The 16,307-nt window shown below is 50.0% G+C and overlaps 1 protein-coding gene across 1 annotated transcript in view; it reads right to left on the reverse strand.

Moving 5' to 3' along the window:
• LOC137367179 (dynein axonemal heavy chain 8-like) overlaps window positions 1-16,307 on the reverse strand; it is a 2,062,041-nt gene that overhangs the window by 155,663 nt on the left and 1,890,071 nt on the right. The window lies entirely within an intron of this gene.

The following is a 16,307-nucleotide window of genomic DNA, read 5'->3' on the forward strand; positions in this document are numbered from 1 at the left end:
GGGGCAGTATAAAGGATCAGGCCGACAGTGGAGCAGTATAAAGGATCAGGCTGTCAGTGGAGCAGTATAAAGGATCAGGCCGATAGTGGAGCAGTGTCCAGGATCAGGCCGATAGTGGAGCAGTATAAAGGACAAGGCCGACAGTGGAGCAGTATAAAGGACAAGGCCGACAGTGGAGCAGTATAAAGGATCAGGCTGTCAGTGGAGCAGTGTCAAGGATCAGGCCGATAGTGGAGCAGTATAAAGGATCAGGCCGACTGTGGAGCAGTGCAAAGGATCAGGCCGACTGTGGAGCAGTGCAAAGGATCAGGCTGACTGTGGAGCAGTATAAAGGATCAGGCTGACAGTGGAGCAGTATAAAGGATCAGGCCGATAGTGGAGCAGTAGAAAGGATCGGGCCGACTGTGGAGCAGTGTAATGGATCAGGCCGACTGTGGAGCAGTATAAAGGATCAGGCCGACTGTGGAGCAGTGTAAAGGATCGGGCCGACTGTGGAGCAGTATAAAGGATCAGGCCGACTGTGGAGCAGTATAAAGGATCAGGCTGTCAGTGGAGCAGTATAAAGGATCAGGCCGATAGTGGAGCAGTGTCAAGGATCAGGCCGATAGTGGAGCAGTGTAAAGGATCAGGCCGACTGTGGAGCAGTGTAAAGGATCAGGCCGACTGTGGAGCAGTGTAAAGGATCAGGCCGACTGTGGAGCAGTATAAAGGATCGGGCCGACTGTGGAGCAGTCTAAAGGATCGGGCCGACTGTGGAGCAGTGTAAAGGATCGGGCCGACTGTGGAGCAGTGTAAAGGATCGGGCCGACTGTGGAGCAGTGTAAAGGATCGGGCCGACTGTGCAGCAGTCTAAAGGATCGGGCCGACAGTGGAGTAGTATAAAGGATCAGGCTGACAGTGGAGCAGTATAAAAGACAAGGCCGACTGTGGAGCAGTCTAAAGGATCAGGCCGACTGTGGAGCAGTCGAAAGGATCGGGCCGACAGTGGAGTAGTATGAAGGATCAGGCTGACAGTGGAGCAGTATGAAGAATCAGGCCGACAGTGGAGCAGTATAAAGGATCAGGCCGACAGTGGAGCAGTATAAAGGATCAGGCCGACAGTGGAGCAGTATAAAGGCTCAGGCCGACAGGGGGGCAGTATAAAGGATCAGGCCGACAGGGGGGCAGTATAAAGGATCAGGCCGACAGGGGGGCAGTATAAAGGATCAGGCCGACAGTGGAGCAGTATAAAGGCTCAGGCCGACAGGGGGGCAGAAAAAGGATCAGGCCGACAGTGGAGCAGTGTCAAGGATCAGGCCGACAGTGGAGCAGTGTCAAGGATCAGGCCGATAGTGGAGCAGTGTAAAGGATCAGGCCGACAGTGGAGCAGTATAAAGGATCAGGCCGACAGTGGAGCAGTATAAAGGACAAGGCCGACAGTGGAGCAGTATAAAGGATCAGGCCGACAGGGGGGCAGTATAAAGGATCAGGCCGACAGTGGAGCTGTATAAAGGATCAGGCCGACTGTGGAGCAGAGTAAAGGATCGGGCCGACTGTGGAGCAGTCTAAAGGATCAGGCCGACTTTGGAGCAGTCTAAAGGATCGGGCCGACTGTGGAGCAGTCTAAAGGATCGGGCCGAATGTGGAGCAGTGTAAAGGATCAGTCCGACTGTGGAGCAGTGTAAAGGATCGGGCCGACTGTGGAGCAGTGTAAAGGATCAGGCCGACTGTGGAGCAGTGTAAAGGATTGGGCCGACTGTGGAGCAGTCTAAAGGATCAGGCCGACTGTGGAGCAGTCTAAAGGATCGGGCCGACTGTGGAGCAGTATAAAGGATCAGGCCGACTGTGGAGCAGTATAAAGGATCAGGCCGATAGTGGAGCAGTGTAAAGGATCGGGCCGACTGTGGAGCAGTCTAAAGGATCGGGCCGACTGTGGAGCAGTGTAAAGCATCAGGCCGACTGTGGAGCAGTAGAAAGGATCAGGCCGATAGTGGAGCAGTGTAAAGGATCGGGCCGACTGTGGAGCAGTCTAAAGGATCGGGCCGACTGTGGAGCAGTGTAAAGGATCAGGCCGACTGTGGAGCAGTGTAAAGGATCGGGCCGACTGTGGAGCAGTGTAAAGGATCGGGCCGACTGTGGAGCAGTGTAAAGGATCGGGCCGACTGTGGAGCAGTCTGAAGGATCAGGCCGACTGTGCAGCAGTCTAAAGGATCGGGCCGACTGTGTAGCAGTGTAAAGGATCAGGCCGACTGTTGGAGCAGTGTAAAGGATCGGGCTGACTGTGGAGCAGTCTAAAGGATCAGGCTGACTGTGGAGCAGTGTAAAGGATCAGGCCGACAGGGGGGCAGTATAAAGGATCAGGCTGTCAGTGGAGCAGTATAAAGGATCAGGCTTACTGTGGAGCAGTATAAAGGATCAGGCCGACAGAGGGGCAGTATAAAGGATCAGGCCGACAGTGGAGCAGTATAAAGGATCAGGCTGTCAGTGGAGCAGTATAAAGGATCAGGCTGTCAGTGGAGCAGTATAAAGGATCAGGCTGACAGGGGGGCAGTATAAAGGATCAGGCTGTCAGTGGAGCAGTATAAAGGATCAGGCTGTCAGGGGAGCAGTATAAAGGATCAGGCTGACAGGGGAGCAGTATAAAGGATCAGGCTGACAGGGGGGCAGTATAAAGGATCAGGCTGTCAGTGGAGCAGTAGAAAGGATCAGGCTGACTGTGGAGCAGTGTAAAGGATCAGGCCGATAGTGGAGCAGTATAAAGGATCAGGCTGACTGTGGAGCAGTATAAAGGATCAGGCTGACTGTGGAGCAGTGTCAAGGATCAGGCCGATAGTGGAGCAGTATAAAGGATCAGGCCGACAGTGGAGCAGTGTAAAGGATCAGGCCGATAGTGGAGCAGTATAAAGGATCAGGCTGACTGTGGAGCAGTATAAAGGATCAGGCCGACAGTGGAGCCGTGTCAAGGATCAGGCCGATAGTGGAGCAGTAGAAAGGATCAGGCCGACTGTGGAGCAGTGTAAAGGATCAGGCCGACAGGGGGGCAGTATAAAGGATCAGGCCGACAGTGGAGCAGTATAAAGGATCAGGCCAACTGTGGAGCAGTGTAAAGGATCAGGCCGACAGTGGAGCCGTGTCAAGGATCAGGCCGATAGTGGAGCAGTAGAAAGGATCAGGCCGACTGTGGAGCAGTGTAAAGGATCAGGCCGACAGTGGAGCCGTGTCAAGGATCAGGCCGATAGTGGAGCAGTATAAAGGATCAGGCCGACAGTGGAGCAGTATAAAGGATCAGGCCGACTGTGGAGCAGTGTGAAGGATCAGGCCGACAGTGGAGCCGTGTCAAGGATCAGGCCGATAGTGGAGCAGTATAAAGGATCAGGCTGACTGTGGAGCAGTATAAAGGATCAGGCCGACAGTGGAGCCGTGTCAAGGATCAGGCCGATAGTGGAGCAGTAGAAAGGATCAGGCCGACTGTGGAGCAGTGTAAAGGATCAGGCCGACAGGGGGGCAGTATAAAGGATCAGGCCGACAGTGGAGCAGTATAAAGGATCAGGCTGACAGTGGAGCAGTGTAAAGGATCAGGCCGACAGTGGAGCAGTATAAAGGATCAGGCCGACTGTGGAGCAGTATAAAGGATCAGGCCGACTGTGGAGCAGTGTAAAGGATCAGGCCGACAGGGGGGCAGTATAAAGGATCAGGCTGACAGTGGAGCAGTGTAAAGGATCAGGCCGACAGTGGAGCAGTATAAAGGATCAGGCTGACAGTGGAGCAGTGTAAAGGATCAGGCCGACAGTGGAGCAGTATAAAGGATCAGGCCGACTGTGGAGCAGTGTAAAGGATCAGGCTGACAGTGGAGCAGTGTAAAGGATCAGGCCGACAGGGGGGCAGTATAAAGGATCAGGCCGACAGTGGAGCAGTATAAAGGATCAGGCCGACTGTGGAGCAGTGTAAAGGATCAGGCCGACAGTGGAGCTGTATAAAGGACAAGGCTGTCAGTGGAGCTGTATAAAGGACAAGGCTGACAGTGGAGCAGTATAAAGGACAAGGCTGACAGTGGAGCAGTATAAAGGACAAGGCTGACGGTGGAGCAGTATAAAGGACAAGGCTGACAGTGGAGCAGTATAAAGGACAAGGCTGACGGTGGAGCAGTATAAAGGACAAGGCTGACAGTGGAGCAGTATAAAGGACAAGGCTGTCAGTGGAGCAGTATAAAGGACAAGGCTGACGGTGGAGCAGTATAAAGGACAAGGCTGACAGTGGAGCAGTATAAAGGACAAGGCTGACGGTGGAGCAGTATCAAGGACAAGGCTGACGGTGGAGCAGTATCAAGGACAAGGCTGTCAGTGGAGCAGTATAAAGGACAAGGCTGACGGTGGAGCAGTATAAAGGACAAGGCTGTCAGTGGAGCAGTATAAAGGACAAGGCTGTCAGTGGAGCAGTATAAAGGACAAGGCTGTCAGTGGAGCAGTGTAAAGGACAAGGCTGTCATTGGAGCAGTGTAAAGGACAAGCCTGACAGTGGAGCAGTGTGAAGGACAAGGCTGTCATTGGAGCATTATAAAGGACAAGGCTGTCAGTGGAGCAGTGTGAAGGACAAGGCTGTCATTGGAGCATTATAAAGGACAAGGCTGTCAGTGGAGCAGTGTAAAGGACAAGGCTGTCAGTGGAGCAGTGTAAAGGACAAGGCTGTCAGTGGAGCAGTGTAAAGGACAAGGCTGACGGTGGAGCAGTATAAAGGACAAGGCTGACAGTGGAGCAGTATAAAGGACAAGGCTGTCAGTGGAGCAGTATAAAGGACAAGGCTGACGGTGGAGCAGTATAAAGGACAAGGCTGACGGTGGAGCAGTATAAAGGACAAGGCTGACAGTGGAGCAGTATAAAGGACAAGGCTGACGGTGGAGCAGTATCAAGGACAAGGCTGACGGTGGAGCAGTATCAAGGACAAGGCTGTCAGTGGAGCAGTATAAAGGACAAGGCTGACGGTGGAGCAGTATAAAGGACAAGGCTGTCAGTGGAGCAGTATAAAGGACAAGGCTGACAGTGGAGCAGTATAAAGGACAAGGCTGTCAGTGGAGCAGTATAAAGGACAAGGCTGACGGTGGAGCAGTATAAAGGACAAGGCTGACAGTGGAGCAGTATAAAGGACAAGGCTGACGGTGGAGCAGTATCAAGGACAAGGCTGACGGTGGAGCAGTATCAAGGACAAGGCTGTCAGTGGAGCAGTATAAAGGACAAGGCTGACGGTGGAGCAGTATAAAGGACAAGGCTGTCAGTGGAGCAGTATAAAGGACAAGGCTGTCAGTGGAGCAGTATAAAGGACAAGGCTGTCAGTGGAGCAGTGTAAAGGACAAGGCTGTCATTGGAGCAGTGTAAAGGACAAGCCTGACAGTGGAGCAGTGTGAAGGACAAGGCTGTCATTGGAGCATTATAAAGGACAAGGCTGTCAGTGGAGCAGTGTGAAGGACAAGGCTGTCATTGGAGCATTATAAAGGACAAGGCTGTCAGTGGAGCAGTGTAAAGGACAAGGCTGTCAGTGGAGCAGTGTAAAGGACAAGGCTGTCAGTGGAGCAGTGTAAAGGACAAGGCTGACAGTGGAGCAGTAGAAAGGACAATAATGTCAGTGGAGCAGTGTGAAGGATCAGGTTGACAATGGAGCAATATAAAGAACAAGGCTATCAGTGGAGCCGTAAAAGGGACAAGGCTGCCAGTGGAGCAGTGTGAAGGACAAGGCTGTCAGTGGAGCCGTAAAAGGATCAGGCTGTCAGTGGAGCAGTGTAAAGGACAAGGCTGTCAGTGGAGCAGTATAAAGGACAAGGCTGACAGTGGAGCAGTGTGAAGGACAATAATGTCAGTGGAGCAGTGTAAAGGATCAGGTTGACAATGGAGCAATATAAAGAACAAGGCTGTCAGTGGAGCCGTAAAAGGGACAAGGCTGCCAGTGGAGCAGTGTGAAGGACAAGGCTGTCAGTGGAGCCGTAAAAGGATCAGGCTGTCAGTGGAGCCGTGTAAAGGACAAGGCTGTCAGTGGAGCAGTGTGAAGGACAAGGCTGTCAGTGGAGCCGTAAAAGGATCAGGCTGTCAGTGGAGCCGTGTAAAGGACAAGGCTGTCAGTGGAGCAGTGTAAAGGACAAGGCTGTCAGTGGAGCAGTAGAAAGGACAAGGCTGTCAGTGGAGCAGTGAAAGGGACAAGGCTGTCAGTGGAGCAGTATAAAGGACAAGCCTGACAGTGGGGCAGTGTAAAGGATCAGGCTGTCAGTGGAGCAGAATAAAGGACAAGTCTGACGGTGGAGCAGTATAAAGGACAATAATGTCAGTGGAGCAGTATAAAGGACAAGGCTGTCAGTGGAGCAGTATAAAGGACAAGGCTGTCAGTGGAGCAGTATAAAGGACAAGGCTGACGGTGGAGCAGTATAAAGGACAAGGCTGACGGTGGAGCAGTATAAAGGACAAGGCTGACAGTGGAGCAGTGTAAAGGACAAGGCTGACGGTGGAGCAGTATAAAGGACAAGGCTGACGGTGGAGCAGTATAAAGGACAAGGCTGACGGTGGAGCAGCATAAAGGATCAGGCTGTCAGTGGAGCAGTATAAAGGTCAAGGCTGACAGTGGAGCAGTATAAAGGACAAGGCTGTCACTGGAGCAGCATAAAGGATCAGGCTGTCAGTGGAGCTGTATAAAGGACAAGGCTGACAGTGGAGCAGTATAAAGGACAAGGCTGTCAGTGGAGCTGTATAAAGGACAAGGCTGACAGTGGAGCAGTATAAAGGATCAGGCTGTCAGTGGAGCAGTATAATGGAAAAGGCTGTCAGTGGAGCTGTCTAAAGGACAAGGCTGACAGTGGAGCAGTATAAAGGATCAGGCTGTCAGTGGAGCAGTATAAAGGACAAGGCTGTCACTGGAGCAGCATAAAGGATCAGGCTGTCAGTGGAGCAGTCTAAAGGACAAGGCTGTCACTGGAGCAGCATAAAGGATCAGGCTGTCAGTGGAGCAGTATAAAGGACAAGGCTGACGGTGGAGCAGAAAAAAGGACAAGCCTGTCAGTGGAGCATTATAAAGGACAAGGCTCACAGTGGAGCAGTATAAAGGACAAGGCTGACGGTGGAGCAGTATAAAGGACAAGGCTGTCAGTGGAGCAGTATAAAGGACAAGGCTCACAGTGGAGCAGTATAAAGGACAAGGCTGACAGTGGAGCAATATAAAGGACAAGGCTGTCAGTGGAGCATTATAAAGGACAAGGCTGTCAGTGGAGCAGTGTGAAGGACAAGGCTGACGGTGGAGCAGTATAAAGGACAAGGCTGACAGTGGAGCAATATAAAGGACAAGGCTGTCAGTGGAGCATTATAAAGGACAAGGCTGTCAGTGGAGCATTATAAAGGACAAGGCTGTCAGTGGAGCAGTATAAAGGACAAGGCTGTCAGTGGAGCAGTATAAAGGACAAGGCTGACGGTGGAGCAGTATAAAGGACAAGGCTGACAGTGGAGCAATATAAAGGACAAGGCTGTCAGTGGAGCATTATAAAGGACAAGGCTGTCAGTGGAGCAGTATAAAGGACAAGGCTGACGGTGGAGCAGTATAAAGGACAAGGCTGACAGTGGAGCAATATAAAGGACAAGGCTGTCAGTGGAGCATTATAAAGGACAAGGCTGTCAGTGGAGCAGTGTGAAGGACAAGGCTGACGGTGGAGCAGTATAAAGGACAAGGCTGTCAGTGGAGCATTATAAAGGACAAGGCTCACAGTGGAGCAGTATAAAGGACAAGGCTGACGGTGGAGCAGTATAAAGGACAAGGCTCACAGTGGAGCAGTATAAAGGACAAGGCTGACAGTGGAGCAATATAAAGGACAAGGCTGTCAGTGGATCAGTATAAAGGACAAGGCTGACGGTGGAGCAGTATAAAGGACAAGGCTCACAGTGGAGCAGTATAAAGGACAAGGCTGTCAGTGGAGCATTATAAAGGACATGGATTCCAACTGCAGTTTCACCCATCATGCTTTGAAACCACCCAGGATCACAGGTATCTCCGAGAAATACAACGTTCCTCGGACTGCTACTCTCGCCGCATCCTGAGATCCACACTCAGTGCTATGCGCCGCCATATGCACACACTGGACCTCTCTCTCCAGCAGCACCGTCTCACCTTATCTCAAATCTGTTCTACTCCGCAGTTTCATCTCATCTTACGTCTCATCCGACGCATTAACAAAAAACTTTTTTTCTTCCTTTCAGGTGTTAAGGAACGCAAGCTCCAGCAGCTGATGGGGACTAATGCCCCTCCAGATCCTCTTTCCGCTTCACTTCCCTCTGACCCCACCCCTTCTGATCTGACCCCTTGCCGTGTATTCACTATACCCTCTGACCTCCCCCTCTCTGATGCTGAGCGTTCTGTACTCAGCAAAGGTCTCAGTTTTATCCCCTTACGCCCCCACCTCAATGAATTTCGCGCTCGGCATGACGTTGAGCTCTTCTTCCGTCGCCTCCGCCTCCGGGCTCACTTCTTCGACCAGGAGTCCTCCCCCCGACCAGCAGACCCATTCACCCGCCTCCAGCATTCTCCCTCTACCTGGACCCCTCACCCTGGCCTCATACCCGCTCTTGATCTCTTCATTGAAAACTGTCGGCGAGACATTGGTCGTCTCAATTTCTCTGCCCCCCTCACTCACTCTACCCTGTCCCCCTCTCAACTTGAGGCACTCCGTTCTCTCAGGTCTAACCCCGACATGGTCATCAAACCTGCAGACAAGGGTGGTGCTGTTGTTGTATGGCGTACCGACCTCTACCTTGCAGAAGCTCAACGCCAACTCACAGACACCTCTTCCTACCTCCCTCTGGACCATGACCCCACCACCGAACATCAAGCCACCGTCCAAAGGACTGTCACTGACCTCATCTCCTCTGGAGATCTTCCCTCTACAGCTTCTAACCTCATAGTCCCGCAACCCCGGACAGCCCGCTTCTACCTCCTTCCCAAAATCCACAAACGGGACTGTCCCGGCAGACCCATTGTGTCAGCCTGCTCCTGCCCAACTGAACTTATTTCTTCCTATCTAGACTCTATCTTTTCTCCGCTGGTCCAGTCTCTTCCCACCTACATCCGTGACCTTTCTGACGCCCTACGTCATTTTGACAATTTCCAGTTTCCTGGTCCCAACCGCCTCCTCTTCACTATGGACGTCCAATCGCTCTACACCTCCATCCCCCACCAGGATGGTTTGAGGGCTCTCCGCTTCTTCCTGGAACAGAGGCCCAACCAGTCCCCATCCACCAACACCCTCCTCCGCCTGGCTGAACTTGTTCTCACATTGAACAACTTCTCCTTCAACTCCATGCATTTCCTTCAAGTAAAAGGTGTCGCTATGGGTACCCGCATGGGTCCTAGTTATGCCTGTCTTTTTGTGGGATATGTCGAGCATTCTTTGTTCCAGTCCTACTCAGGCCCCCTCCCCCAACTCTTTTTCCGGTACATTGATGACTGTATCGGTGCCGTTTCCTGCTCCCGCCCTGAACTAGAAAACTTTATCAACTTTGCTTCCAATTTCCACCCTTCTCTCACCTTTACATGGTCCATCTCTGACACTTCCCTTCCCTTCCTCGACTTCTCTGTCTCCATCTCTGGGGATAGGTTGTCTACCAATATCCATTATAAGCCCACTGACTCCCACAGCTACCTCGACTACACTTCTTCACACCCTACCTCCTGTAAGGACTCCATTCCATTCTCCCAGTTTCTCCGTCTCCGACGCATCTGCTCTGATGATGCTACCTTCCATGACGGTGCTTCTGATATGACCTCCTTTTTCCTCAACCGAGGATTTCCCCCCACTGTGGTTGACAGGGCCCTCAACCGTGTCCGACCCATTCCCCGCACCTCTACTCTCACCCCTTCCCCTCCCTCCCAGAACCGTGACAGGGTTCCCCTTGTCCTCACTTTTCATCCCACCAGCCTCCATATCCAAAGGATCATCCTCCGCCATTTTCGCCACCTCCAGCGTGATGCCACTACCAGTCGCATCTTCCCCTCCCTTCCCCTGTCAGCATTCCGAAGGGATCGTTCCCTCCGCGACACCCTGGTCCACTCCTCCATTACCCCCACCACCTCGTCCCCATCCCAGGGCACCTTCCCTTGCAATCGCAGGAGGTGTAATACCTGCCCATTTACCTCCTCTCTCCTCACTCTCCCAGGCCCCAAACACTCCTTTCAGGTGAAGCAGCGATTTACTTGTACTTCTTTCAATGTAGTATACTGTATTCGCTGCTCACAGTGTGGTCTCCTCTACATTGGGGAGACCAAGCGCAGACTGGGTGACCGCTTTGCGGAACATCTCCGCTCAGTCCGCAAGCAGGACCCTGAGCTTCCGGTTGCTTGCCATTTCAACACTCCCCCCTGCTCTCATGCTCACATCTCTGTCCTGGGATTGCTGCAGTGTTCCAGTGAACATCAACGCAAGCTCGAGGAACAGCATCTCATCTACCGATTAGGCACACTACAGCCTGCCGGACTGAACATTGAGTTCAATAATTTCAGAGCATGACAGCCCCCCACTTTACTTTCATTTTTAGTCATTTTTAGTTATTTTTTCTTCCTTTTTTTTGCATTCCTTTTTACATTTTTTACAATCTTTTTTTGCATTTATTTCATTTCATCTGAGTTTGTTCAGTTTGCTTACCCACTGTTTTTTTCAGGTTGTTTTTCTTCAGGTTTGCACTTGCTGATGTTCAATATTCAGTATATTCACACCTAATCTGTACTAATGCTTTGTCTTTCAACACACCATTAACATATTGTTTGCCTTTGCTCCGTGACCTTTTGGTCAGCTATGTGGCCTGGTCCAATCTGCACCTTCTCCTTTGTTATCTCTTGCCCAACCCCCACCTCACTTGTTTATAATCTGTGACTTTTCTAATATTTGTCAGTTCCGAAGAAGGGTCACTGACCCGAAATGTTAACTCTGCTTCTCTTTCCACAGATGCTGCCAGACCTGCTGAGTGAATCCAGCATTTCTTGTTTTTGTTTCAGATTTCCAGCATCCGCAGTATTTTGCTTTTATTATAAAGGACAAGGCTGACAGTGGAGCAGTGTAAAGGACAAGGCTGACGGTGGAGCAGTATAAAGGATCAGGCTGTCAGTGGAGCTGTATAAAGGACCAGGCTGACAGTGGAGCAATATAAAGGAGAAGGCTGTCAGTGGAGCAGTATAAAGGACAAGGCTGACTGTGGAGCAGTATAAAGGACAAGGCTGACGGTGGAGCAATATAAAGGACAAGGCTGTCAGTGGAGCAATATAAAGGACACTAATGTCAGTGGAGCAGTGTAAAGGACAAGGCTGACAGTGGAGCAGTATGAAGGACAAGGCTGTCAGTGGAGCAGTATAAAGGACAAGGCTGACAGTGGAGCAGTATAAAGGATCAGGCTGTCAGTGGAGCAGTATGAAGGACAAGGCTGTCAGTGGAGCTGTATAAAGGACAAGGCTGACGGTGGAGCAGTATAAAGGACAAGGCTGACAGTGGAGCAGTATAAAGGACAAGGCTGACAGTGGAGCAGTATAAAGGACACTAATGTCAGTGGAGCAGTGTAAAGGACAAGGCTGTCAGTGGAGCAGTAGAAAGGACAAGGCTGACAGTGGAGCAGTATAAAGGACACTAATGTCAGTGGAGCAGTGTAAAGGACAAGGCTGACAGTGGAGCAGTATAAAGGACAAGGCTGACAGTGGAGCAGTATAAAGGACACGATTGTCACTGGAGCAGTGTGAAGGACAAGGCTGACAGTGGAGCAGTATAAAGGACACTAATGTCAGTGGAGCAGTGTAAAGGACAAGGCTGTCAGTGGAGCAGTGTAAAGGACAAGGCTGACAGTGGAGCAATATAAAGGACAAGGCTGTCAGTGGAGCATTATAAAGGACAAGGCTGACGGTGGAGCAATATAAAGGATCAGGCTGACACTGGAGCAGTATAAAGGACAAGGCTGTCAGTGGAGCAGTATGAAGGAAAAGGCTGTCAGTGGAGCAGTATAAAGGACAAGGCTGTCAGTGGAGCAGTATAAAGGAAAAGGCTGTCAGTGGAGCAGTACAAAGGATCAGGCTGTCAGTGGAGCAGTGTAAAGTACAAGGCTGTCAGTGGAGCAACATAAAAGACAAGCCTGACAGTGGGACAGTGTAAAGGATCAGGCTGTCAGTGGAGCAGAATAAAGGACAAGCCTGACAGTGGGACAGTGTAAAGGATCAGGCTGTCAGTGGAGCAGAATAAAGGACAAGCCTGACAGTGGGGCAGTGTAAAGGATCAGGCTGTCAGTGGAGCAGTATAAAGGACAAGCCTGACAGTGGGACAGTGTAAAGGATCAGGCTGTCAGTGGAGCAGAATAAAGGACAAGCCTGACAGTGGGGCAGTGTAAAGGATCAGGCTGTCAGTGGAGCAGAATAAAGGACAAGGCTGTCAGTGGAGCTGTATAAAGGACAAGCCTGACAGTGGGACAGTGTAAAGGATCAGGCTGTCAGTGGAGCAGAATAAAGGACAAGCCTGACAGTGGGGCAGTGTAAAGGATCAGGCTGTCAGTGGAGCAGAATAAAGGACAAGGCTGTCAGTGGAGCTGTATAAAGGACAAGGCTGACGGTGGAGCAGTATAAAGGACAAGGCTGTCAGTGGAGCAGTATAAAGGACAAGGCTGACAGTGGAGCAATATAAAGGACAAGGCTGACGGTGGAGCAGTATAAAGGACAAGGCTGTCAGTGGAGCTGTATAAAGGTCAAGGCTGACGGTGGAGCAGTATAAAGGACAAGGCTGTCAGTGGAGCTGTATAAAGGACAAGGCTGACGGTGGAGCAGTATAAAGGACAAGGCTGTCAGTGGAGCAGTATAAAGGACAAGGCTGACAGTGGAGCAATATAAAGGACAAGGCTGACGGTGGAGCAGTATAAAGGACAAGGCTGTCAGTGGAGCTGTATAAAGGTCAAGGCTGACGGTGGAGCAGTATAAAGGACAAGGCTGACAGTGGAGCAATATAAAGGACAAGGCTGACGGTGGAGCAGCATAAAGGATCAGGCTGTCAATGGAGCAGTATAAAGGACAAGGCTGACGGTGGAGCAGTATAAAGGATCAGGCTGTCAATGGAGCAGTATAAAGGACAAGGCTGTCAGTGGAGCAATATAAAGGACAAGGCTGACGGTGGAGCAGCATAAAGGATCAGGCTGTCAATGGAGCAGTATAAAGGACAAGGCTGACGGTGGAGCAGTATAAAGGATCAGGCTGTCAATTGAGCAGTATAAAGGACACACCTGTCAGTAGAGCAGTATAAAGGACAAGGCTGACGGTGGAGCAGCATAAAGGACAATAATGTCAGTGGAGCAGTATAAAGGACAAGGCTGACGGTGGAGCAGTATAAAGGACAAGGCTGACGGTGAAGCAGTATAATGGACAAGGCTGACGGTGAAGCAGTATAATGGACAAGGCTGACGGTGGAGCAGTATAAAGGACAAGGCTGACGGTGAAGCAGTAGAAACGACAAGGCTGACGGTGAAGCAGTATAAAGGACAAGGCTGACGGTGAAGCAGTATAATGGACAAGGCTGACGGTGGAGCAGTATAATGGACAAGGCTGACGGTGGAGCAGTATAAAGGATCAGGCTGACGGTGGAGCAGTATAAAGGACAAGGCTGACGGTGGAGCATTATAAACGACAAGGCTGACGGTGAAGCAGTATGAAGGACAAGGCTGACGGTGAAGCAGTATAAAGTACAAGGCTGACGGTGGAGCAGTATAAAGGACAAGGCTGACGGTGGAGCAGTATAAAGTACAAGGCTGACGGTGGAGCAGTATAAAGTACAAGGCTGACGGTGGAGCAGTATAAACGACAAGGCTGACGGTGAAGCAGTATGAAGGACAAGGCTGACGGTGGAGCAGTATAAAGGACAAGGCTGACCGTGGAGCAGTATAAAGGACAAGGCTGACGGTGGAGCAGTATAAAGTACAAGGCTGACGGTGGAGCAGTATAAAGGACAAGGCTGACGGTGGAGCAGTGTAAACGATCAGGCGACTGTGGAGCTCTATAAAGGATCAGGCCGACAGTGGAGCAATGTAAATGATCAGGCCGACAGTGGAGCAATGTAAATGATCAGGCTGACAGTGGAGCAGTATAAATGATCAGGCCGACAGTGGAGCAGTATAAAGGATCAGGCTGACACAGGAGCAATATAAAGGACAAGGCTGTCAGTGGAGCAGTGTAAATGATCAGGCGACAGTGGAGCGCTATAAAGGATCAGGCCGACAGTGGAGCAGTATAAAGGATCAGGCCGACAGTGGAGCAGTATAAAGGATCAGGCCGACAGTGGAGCAGTGTAAAGGATCAGGCCGACAGTGGAGCAGTGTCAAGGATCAGGCCGACAGTGGAGCAGTGTCAATGATCAGGCGACAGTGGAGCTCTATAAAGGATCAGGCCGACAGTGGAGCAGTGTAAAGGATCAGGCCGACAGTGGAGCAGTATAAAGGATCAGGCCGACAGTGGAGCAGTGTAAAGGATCAGGCCGACAGTGGAGCAGTGTAAAGGATCAGGCCGACAGTGGAGCAGTGTCAAGGATCAGGCCGACAGTGGAGCAGTGTCAATGATAAGGGCGACAGTGGAGCAGTATAGATTCAAATCTAGGGAATGTGATAAAGAGGTTTGCAGTTGTTACAAAAATTGGCCTTGTGGTTTACTGTGAGGAGGAAAATTTCAAACTGCAGGAAGATATTGATGGCCTGGACAGTTGGGCAGAAAAATACAAAATGGATTTCAATCTGGAGAAGTATGAGGTAATGCATTTTAGGGGGTGTAACAAGTCAAGGGAATGCACAATAAGTGGGAGGATACTGAGTTGTGAAGAAGAATTGAGGGACCTTGGAGTATATGTTCACAGATTCTTAAAGGTAGCAGGACAGGATCAATAAGGTGGTCAAAAAGTCAAATGGCTTACTTTCCTTTATTTGCTGGGATATAAAAGATAAGAGCAGGAAGATTTTGCTGGAACTCTATCCAACATTAGTGAGACCACAACTGGAGTACTGTGTATAGTTCTGGTCACCACATTAGAGGAAAGATGTAATTGCACTGGAGAGTGTGCAGAGGAGATTTACGAGCATATTGGCAGGCCTGGAAAACTTTAGCTGTGAGGAAAGTTTAGATAGGCCGGTGTTGTTTTTCTTAGAAGAGGCTGAGAGGTGACTCAATTGATGTGTATAAAATTATGATGGGCAGAGATAGAGTAAATCGGGATGACCTATTTACCTTGGCAGAGGAGTCAGAAACTAAGGGCCATACACTTAAAGTAATTGCTGAAGGATTAGAGAGGAGATGAGGAAACATTTTTTTCAACTCAAGGGTGATAGGCACCTCAATCACTACCTGAAAAGGTGGTAGTGGCAGAAACACTGACCACATTTGAAAAGTACTTGGAAGGTGAGATTAGGCTGCTCTTCATTGACCGGCATGGACATGATGGCCTGAATGGCCTCCTTCTGTGTGAAAAGTTTTCTATGAGATCTATAGACAGGCTGGTGGAATGGGTGAACATATAGCAGATGAAATTTAATACAGGTTATGTGTAAAATGATACATTTTGGTGGGGAGAACAAAGAGAGGCAACTTAAACGAAAGGGTACAATTACAAAGCAGGTGGAGGAATAGAGAGATCTAATGGGGGGTATATGTGCACAAATCGTTGAAGGTAGCAGGGCAGGTTAAGATAGTGGTTTAAAAGGCATATGGGATCCTGGACTTTATACGTTTAAGCATAGAGTACAAAATAAAGGAAGTTATGATGAACCTTTGTAAAATACTGGTTTCACCTCAATTCTGGGCACCACACTTTTGGCAGGATGTGAAGGCTTTAGAGATGGCACGGAAAAGATTTACTAGAATGGTTCCAGGGATGAGGGACTTCAGTTGCATCAAGAGATTGGAGAAGCTGAGGTTCTCCTTTGAGAAGAGAAGGTTTTGAAAAGATTTGATAGAAGTGTTAAAATCATGAGCGCTCTGGATAGAGTAAATAGGGAGAAACTGTCCCCATTGGTGGAAGGGTTGAGAATCAAAGGACACCGATTTAAAATGATTGACAAAAGAAACAATGGCAATTTGAGGAAATACCTTTTTACGCAGCGAGTGGTTACGTTCTGGAATGCACTGCCTTATAAGGTGGTGGAGGCAAATTCAACCATGGCTTTCAAAAAGGAATTCGATAAGCACCTGAAGGGGAAACATTTGCAGGGCTATGGGGAAAGGGTGGGTGAATGGGACGAGCTAAAACTGTTCTTGCAGAGGACCATCACACACTCAGTGAGCAGAATGGTCTCCTTCTGTGCTGTAACCATTCGATA

This window comes from Heterodontus francisci, chromosome 3 (assembly GCF_036365525.1).
Source record: "Heterodontus francisci isolate sHetFra1 chromosome 3, sHetFra1.hap1, whole genome shotgun sequence".
In the NCBI taxonomy this organism is placed as follows: Eukaryota; Metazoa; Chordata; class Chondrichthyes; order Heterodontiformes; family Heterodontidae; genus Heterodontus; species Heterodontus francisci.